This window comes from Heterocephalus glaber, unplaced genomic scaffold, assembly GCF_053883595.1.
Source record: "Heterocephalus glaber isolate CG9 unplaced genomic scaffold, H.glaber_assembly_v1.0 deba00000942, whole genome shotgun sequence".
In the NCBI taxonomy this organism is placed as follows: domain Eukaryota; kingdom Metazoa; phylum Chordata; class Mammalia; order Rodentia; family Bathyergidae; genus Heterocephalus; species Heterocephalus glaber.
This window is the reverse complement of record NW_028258174.1, coordinates 382,837-391,091: the sequence shown is the minus strand read 5'-3', so window position 1 is coordinate 391,091 and position 8,255 is coordinate 382,837. Positions and strand designations below refer to the sequence as shown.

At 42.4% G+C, this 8,255-nt stretch overlaps 1 pseudogene; it reads right to left on the bottom strand.

Annotated features, from left to right (window-relative positions):
• Positions 1–481: 481 nt before the first annotated feature.
• Positions 482–2,208, bottom strand: LOC110343875 (activator of 90 kDa heat shock protein ATPase homolog 1 pseudogene; annotated as a pseudogene).
• Between the last annotated feature and the right edge of the window lie 6,047 nt (positions 2,209–8,255).

Sequence of the window (8,255 nt, the reverse complement as noted above, 5' to 3'; positions counted from 1 at the left end):
CATCCTTGTCATGATATTTTACTGTTGTTGGCTCTTGTATTTCTTATTTTTGCCCCTTTTCCCTTTAATGTCTTACCTTGCCTGTTGGCTTCCCACTGTTGGGCCCAATGGAGTTGTGACCTTCATTGCCTTTTTCTAGTATATTGCTTAGAATTAGTTGGAGTGCTAGTTTGGTGTTCATGAAATTTCTCAGGTGTTCTTTGTCGTGGAAGTATCTAATTTCCCCATCAATTTTGAAAGATAATTTTGCAGGTTGGAAGTTCTTTTCTTTTTTTAAAAAAAAATTATGTTTATTTAGCATATGTACACAGAAAAAAGAAATCACCCTCTGATCCCACCCAGCAGAAAACATGCACAAACCGAAGGTATAATGTGGAGGGAGGGGCCCTGGCCCCAAGTTAGCAGTTAGGATGGTGCAATCCTGTGAGTCACTAGCTGTAGTCAGAAGTGTTGGGCAGGCTGGAACCCCCCACTGCCAGCCCTAAAACAAGCTTGCGCCATAGCCAAAAGTCTGTTTGATGCCGTCAAAGTAGTACCACTGTGAGCTCTGCTGTGTCCACTCTTCTTCAGGAGCAGGGATGCTTCAGCCTTCCATGCACAGCTCAGTCTCTCCATTCTTGTCAATGAAGGTCAACGTGATGGTGGCAAAGTGCCCCTCTGGCCAAGATTTAAACCTCCACTTCATCGCAATATGTTTTTCTGGGAACAGATCAGTAAATTCCCCAGAGACTTTACCATCTACCATGTGAAACTTTCCACCTTTGTCTGCTTCTAACATCATAGGAGCATGGGTAAAGGCCTGAACCAGCTCTTGCGTGGTAAACACTCTATACAGCTCCTCTGGTGATGTCAAGAAGGTTTCTCTAAGGATGATCTTACAAGTGGGGATTTTGACACTAACAGGTTTGGCCTGGGTTTTTGAAAGAGCAGACTTAGTCTTGCACTCCTCAGTTTTCAGTGCTGGCTGCCCTGGTGTGTCTACTGACTCTCCATTCACTGTCAGCAAGATCATGCCCTGGGTGAACTCTGTTTTGAGGGTGCTGATGTAAATTCCCACTGCTTCTCTTAGAAGTTTCACCCCGTCTTCCTTCATTAAGGCCACAAGATTTGTGTCAGGCTCATCTTTGGCAAGGCTCACACTAATCTCCACTTCATCCACAATGTTTTCATCAGACAAATTGGGGATCTCCACATGTCCCTTGTACTGTATTTCTGACTTAGAGGTACATGTCCACCTTAGTTTGATGTTCCATTCATAAAAGAAGGTGAGTTTGCCTTTTCAATTGTTAATGGATGGCTCTCCATTAAGCTTACTAACTTCTGTCACTTCACATTTGCCTTCCTCATTTTGCACCCGCACTGCCAGGAAAAGTGTTTTCAGCTTTCCCGTGGACCAATTTGATGCATCCCTCTCTGTCCAGTGCCAGTTGTTGACACTGGTGGCATCCGCCTGCTCCTCCAAGACCCAGTGTGGGTCACCCTCACCCACTTGGCCACCGGCTTTTCTATCTCGCTGCCACCAGCCCCCAAGCAGCCATCATCACAGCCTCAGAACCACTTGGTCCCAGCCACCCGGCAGCACCTGGAAGCTACTAGAAGTGGCCGCATCACCTCCAAGGTTGCTTTTCCTTCCACCTCACCCCCTCCCCGCCCTGGAAGTTATTTTCTTTTAGGGCTTGAAATACTTCACTCCAGGATCTCCTTGACTTGAGGGTTTCTGTTGAGAAGTCTGCTGTGATTCTGATGGGCTTTCCTTTGCAAGTGATTTGTTTCTTTTCTCTAACTGCTTGTAGTATTTTGTTCTTCTGTTGAGTTTCCAGGATCTTGATTATTATATGTCTAGGTGTAGATTTTTTTTGATGATGGCTAGTTGGAGTCCTATACACCTCATTTATCTGTGTGTCAAATTCTTTTGCTCTGTTTTGGAAGTTTTCTGTCATTCATTCTGTGAACAGTTTTTTATGTCATTTGTACTTTCTTCTGCTTTTTCATGGACTCCTATCAGTCTTATGTTATTCTTCTTCATGTCATCTAGGAGCTGTTGGATTGATTTCTCATGGTCCCTTACTATTTTTAAGAGATCTCTCTTTTTGTGGTCATTGACTGCCATCCTGTCTTCTATATCTGATATTCTGCCTTCAGATTGGCTCAGTCTGCTGTGTATGATTTCAGTAGAGTTTTTAAATATCTGTTTGAATCTGTTTCATGGATTCCATTCCTCTCCTGTGTTGGGTGATCATGGTTTCCATTTCTTTCTTATGCTGGGCATTCATGGCTTCCAGCATGGTTCTGAGTTCATCTATTTTTTGTATCTGTTTCTGTTCTAGAGCCTCTAGTCATGTCTTTCACTCTGCTCACCATCTCTGAAATTATCTAGGAAATTATTTCTGCTTTGAATTTTTCTAGAGCCTCATTCATCTGTTTTGTTACTTCCTGTGCTATCAGTTCAGGGTATCCAGGTGGCTGATTATCAGACTTTTCCACCTCATTTCTCCCAGAATTTGCCTTTGGTGGGGTGGAAGTCTGGGTCTGTGCCTTGCTTAAATGTCTTCTCATTTTTGTTTTTGGTACTGTCCTTGTGTCCTTGGTTTAATTCCTGTGTTGATACTTTGAAACTGCTTATTGTAGGTATCTTTGTTGCTTGTATTTAGAACCCTTATGGAATGATTGCTTTTCAGAGGTGTCTTACAGATATAGCTGGTCTTTAGGTTTTGAGTCTCTAATGACTCTGAAGCTATCTCATTTTCATTATACCAGGAAGGACAACTGATTAGATCAATCACAACACCTTAGCCCAAGTGATACAATCAGCAACACCATAGCATCAAGCACAGCTTAGAAAATGACAATTTGTGGTACTTATTAATCTATCACCTTTCACTATGTGAATTAAATCAAAATCGAGGACCAGCCCAACATATGTTTATAGTGAATAAACTCTTCAATATAGCAACTTTATCCTTTGGGATGGGGAGTTAGAAGGAGTTGGGGAGGGATAGATAGGTAGAAGGACAGGGAAAGGTTAGCAGTGAGGCCAGAGGACACAGGAATATCACACAAACTCTTAGTAACTGCTGATGACAAGAGGAAAGACAGAATGAAAGAACAAAGATGAGAACAGAACAACCTAACAGCAATAGGGAGGCTAGAAACTGTATCCACTTTCCTTTAAAACTAATGACAATCAAGAGAAGGAAAAAGAGAAGAAAAGAAAAATGAAGAAATCCAAGTTATGTCCAGAAAGGAACAAAAAGGGAGATGAAGAACAATGTGGGACAGTGACAGAATGAAAGAGTGCATGAGAGAAAGAAAAGAAAAGAGAAAAACAAAAAGAAAAAAGAAGCAAAAGAAAAATTTGAAAAGGGTAGAAAAAATTAAAAATAAGAGCAAAAAAAATTTTGAAAATAACAAATAACAAATAAAAATGTAGGACCTCCTTCAAGGTATGACTCTGCTCTCACAATAAACTATGTGGGCAGCAGTGTGCAGATGTAAGTCAATGAGTCTGAGCAAGCCAGTAGAAGACCTGTGAGATTCAGGCAGACTTCTGGCTGCAAGTCCCAAGTTGAGCTCCCTGTCCTCCTGCCGGGTTGAACTCTGCAAGGTTCTACTGCATGTTCCAGCTGCCCTTCCCTTGAAGAAAGTCCAGGTTCCGATGGGAGGTGATGAACCTTCCAATTTACCAAGTACGGTGGTCTGGTGTGCCTTTATTGCAGAGATTCTCTTCACTTTTCCAGTGGGCTTCAGTTTTCATCAAGGAGCCTGAGAGAGGCCCTCTTTCTGTTATTCATTTCTGCTCTATCTTCTGGAGCTCAGGACAATGGCCTTTATGATTCCGTGTGCCTCTGCAGTACAGAACCAGGTACCAATGCAGCCAGGAGGCCAGAGGGGGGTGGGGGAAGAGGGGTGGGGAGGGCAGCCCCAGCTCCACATGGCTGAAGTCCTCACCCGTCTGCTCTGAATTAATTTATTTTAAGATAAGCAGAAATCTCTTAAAAGTTTGAAAAATTTTACAAAGCAGATAAAAATGATGAAAGTCTCCCCATTCTTCTGTAAACTAGACCACCATTATCTTATTTTAGTGAAACATCATCTCAGTTCCACTTTTGAAAAAAAGTTGGAGACATTCTGGTGCAATGGATACACAGCTAGATTCTATGCAAAACTATACATTGCCCCCACTGAGATTCTGGTCTATATTCTGTTGTTGACAAATCTGTGGTTTTTTACTAAGCTGCCTGAAAAATGTTGCCCACAAAGCTGGTCCTGCCAGCCTCTGGTGCAGTCAGATTCAAACTATGTTGTCAGTTGCCTGCGAGAAAGAGGAGAGAATTAACTGGAAAGAAAATTCTCCAACAAATATTTGATGATAGCAGAATGGAAACCAGCTGGCAGAAATGCCAACTGTGTTTCTGAACAAGAATAAGAGCAGTGTCTCAGCTGGTGATTTTTCACTGACTAAAAAAAAGCCTGAATTTTAGGCATGAAGGGGAAGAAGCAGGCTTGGGACTGAAAACAAAAAAAAGGAGGAATAAAGAAAGAAAGAACATGCTCAGAGGAGGAAGTTACTAGTCACTGGTAAGGTGTAACTGCTAAGTTCCTCTAAGAGATTTCAGGAGCCAAGGAGGAAAGTCCAAATTGCCAGAGGAAAGGAGAGCCCAGTAGGCTGTGAAGTGCAGTAGGGCTTGGTGGAGGACCAGGAAGAGCCCCGTGGACAGATGCTACTAAGAGTAGAAGGAAGCAGATCCCCATATCAAGATGATGTGACATCTCAACCCACTGGAAGTTTCTCCCAGGACGTACCTGGAGATAGGATGAATTATAACACCAAGCTGCAGGCATGGCTGCTGTTGTACAAGAATTTGAACTATGACCAAGAGACTGGGGATCCAGACTCAACGTCAGCATTTTACCAGTGTGAGACAAAAGACAAATTGCTTAAAACAGCTCAGCTTTCTCATTGGCACAATAGTGGTAGCAATCATGTCTTACAGATTTCTTAAGAAGTTTGAGATCATATATGCCGAGGATACATCAACATTCCTGCCACATAGTGAGTGTTCCGTATAGAGAATCATGGTGATTGTGTTTACCCAGGTGGTGGGTGTGGAGGCTACTTTCCATCTCTGTTAGAAGGAATCAGGATGGCTGAAGGCATATTGATCTGGGACTGTGTGGTTGGAGTCTGAGGAGTAGACATTAAACCACTTGGTTACTCTATGCGGGTGTTGAATATAGCTTGTGGAGAAGCAAGTGAGGTGCCCAGTGGTCTGTCCCAAATCCCATGGCATCCTGAAGGCTCACCAGTTCTAGATGCCAAAAATCAAATAGAGAAGTGGGGAGGAGAGTGAATGGGAGAATCCAGGAGGGAGACCAGTGTCTAGGTGGGAATGGGACAGATAAGAAATATGGCAATAAATGTGTGGGGGAACTAGAGATCAGCAGCTTCTGATCTATCACCTGTTAAAAGGTGATTCGTGGTTTGAGGGAGTGAGCGAGAGTTCTGTGAAGACACTCTCCTATGACTGTCTCCAGAGGGCCCAGGGGCAAGTCTGCAAAATGGCCCATGTAGGCTGAGTGTGCAGATGCTGCCCTTCAGCTGGGGATGGAAACAGCTGCAGGGGAACCATGGTCAGCAGGTCTGAGTCCCAATTCACCACCTGCCTCCCATTTGCCCTATGACCTGTTCTAAATCATTTCTCTGCTCTGGGCCTCAGTCTCTCAGCTAGACAATGGAATTGAACCAGAATTTTGATTCTAAACCTTTACTACACAAATCCTCTTGCCTTTTTGAACAATACCAGAATCTTGTGTTGCTCTCCCTTCCTCAATTTAGACCCAGGGTCCTTTTCAGTAATTCCCAGCCCGGGTGGAGAACCATGAACTAGATAGTCACTCAGGTCCCTCTGAGGATGTCATTTGCTTGTTTTGTGAAGAGAAGATAATATGTATTCCTGGGACAGTGATAAAAGACTGTGCACAGAGAAGCAGGCGGGTCATCACTGAGTCTGATGGGGGTGCTGCTCCGGCATGAATTGTCTAATGGCAACTGCTCAAATTGTGGTGGGAGCAGAAAAAACCCCAGGATGGCTCAGCTTGGGAGTTGAAGGAGAGTGATTTATGGACCCTGGGGGCAGGAAACACCCCCCTCACACAGGTGACTAATTCCCCAGGGAGTCTATCTCCAGAAAAGCTCCTTGTTCTCCAGCTCCAAGGGAGTGAGATCTTGCAAGTCCAGCCTCAAGGCCCTTTTCTGACTGTTGCAATGGGATGCCCTGGACAGCCTGAGACTGTCAGTTCCTTGGTCCTTCCAAGTGGCTTATCAGCCACTTTCTATTTTAACTTCCTTTGGACATCCTTGCTCATATACCCCCTTCATCCTGCTCTGCCTAAGAAGCTCAAAAAATTGTTGTGAAACAGGTGTTAACAGTGTAAAGAGGTAATACTGCCTTAATGGTAGGACAGAGGAAGGGAAGGAAGAAAGGAAGGCAAGGAGAGAGATTGATTCTGGAGCCTCACTCTCAGCTCACATACCAGCTGGGTGTGCCCTGGTAAGTTACTTAACTGCTCTGTTCTTTATCTTTTTACCTAGAAAATGTGGTTAATACCCACCCCACCCCCACCTCATAGGACTGTGAAAAATAAATTAGTAGTATACAGTGCTTAGAACAGTGCTGATGCAGAGAAAACCCTTCATAATGTACTGTTATAATACTCCAATTTCTCACATTTCTTCTCAGTATTGGGTGCACACAATGAAACAGCTGCTCAGTCAGCAGAAACAAACCTGAGGAGTCTCTGCCTTCCCTCTTCCTATTTCTGCCCCAATTTGGAAGGACTATTGGTCATTGTTTTCTAATTACTTCTTTGGATAATTTAATCATCTGTAACTGATTTTTTTTTAAAGGAGTGCTAGTGACTTAATAGGAGAAGAATTTGAAAGTGAAGGGTCTCTTATTCTCAGGTTTCTCTCTTCCTTCAGCCTCACCTTCATTTCTGCAGAGAATTTAAAACCACAAATACTCCTCTTTGAATTTCCAAGTACAGGTTTAAATTTGAAAAGCTCATTTTCAGATTTAGTTTTTGAGTTATTAAAATCTGAGAAAGAAGGAAACTAGTTTTAAGTAGAAGGAGAAACCAGAGGAAAGAAATCCCTTGTGTAGGCTTCAACAACCTTTATCTCTGTAAATTTAACATCTTAAAAAGGAGAAGGGAATGAGCATTTCTATCTTCACGGGCTTTGCTTTGCAATGGAAGATTCAGGAATGCAAAGGGGAGAGAAGTAATGTAGCACTCATTATCTTTAATTGCAATTATGTTTTTACACTATATTTGCTAATGAGGAAGGATTGGGAAAAGCTGAGATAATAATAGGATTCAAAATTCAAGTCAATGAGCTAAAGATGTTTTTACCCAGGTTTATTTAAAAAATTTTTCATTTGGTAACATCAAGGGATTTTCCTCCCCATCAGATAGCAAACATTTCCTGGTTGGGTCCATTCAACTTTGTAACCTTATGCAGTCAGGCCTTGAGTCTCTTAACTGAGGGAAAGTCACCTAACCACACCCCAAAACAGGAAAATAAAAGAAATATTGTGTGAGCCACTTTCTTTTAGCAATGTGTCTGTTGTGATCAATTATTTCCTTTATTCATCATGAGCTGGAGACAGTCACGAGAACTTGTTTACAGGAAGTTCTTTCAGAAATGGGCTTTACAAGCTTAACTGAACTTATACCAAATCAGAACTCCACCTATGACTATTTTCTTTCATTTTTACCTGACCAGGTGAGGGCAAGTGAGGCAGGGGCTCTCTGAAAGTCACATGTTCTTCTTGAGGATTTTTACAGGTTCAAAAACAGGCAGGAGAAATGGCATAAACATACCTTAGCATTTCAGACAAATTCTTGTGGCTTCTACACACTGTGGTTAATTGTAGCATAGTGTTGATCTTGTTATCTATTTATCTGTCTGGCTCCTTGCTAGACAGTGAGCCCCTTGAAGCTTGGGGACATGTCTTATTACTTGTTATACCCTCCATGTGTAGCATGTTGTTAGAGATTATTACATATACTTTATTATTACTCTTTTATATCTCATCTCATTCTACCAAAGAATTTAAGAGATTCTCAACACATAGCCTTGTTGAATTGACATGTTTTTGAATTACATGTACTTTGACAGTGAGAAGGCAAAATTCTGTGCGGGCACACCAGGCACACCTTGATGACATAGCAGAGATGATTAATCTGCCACC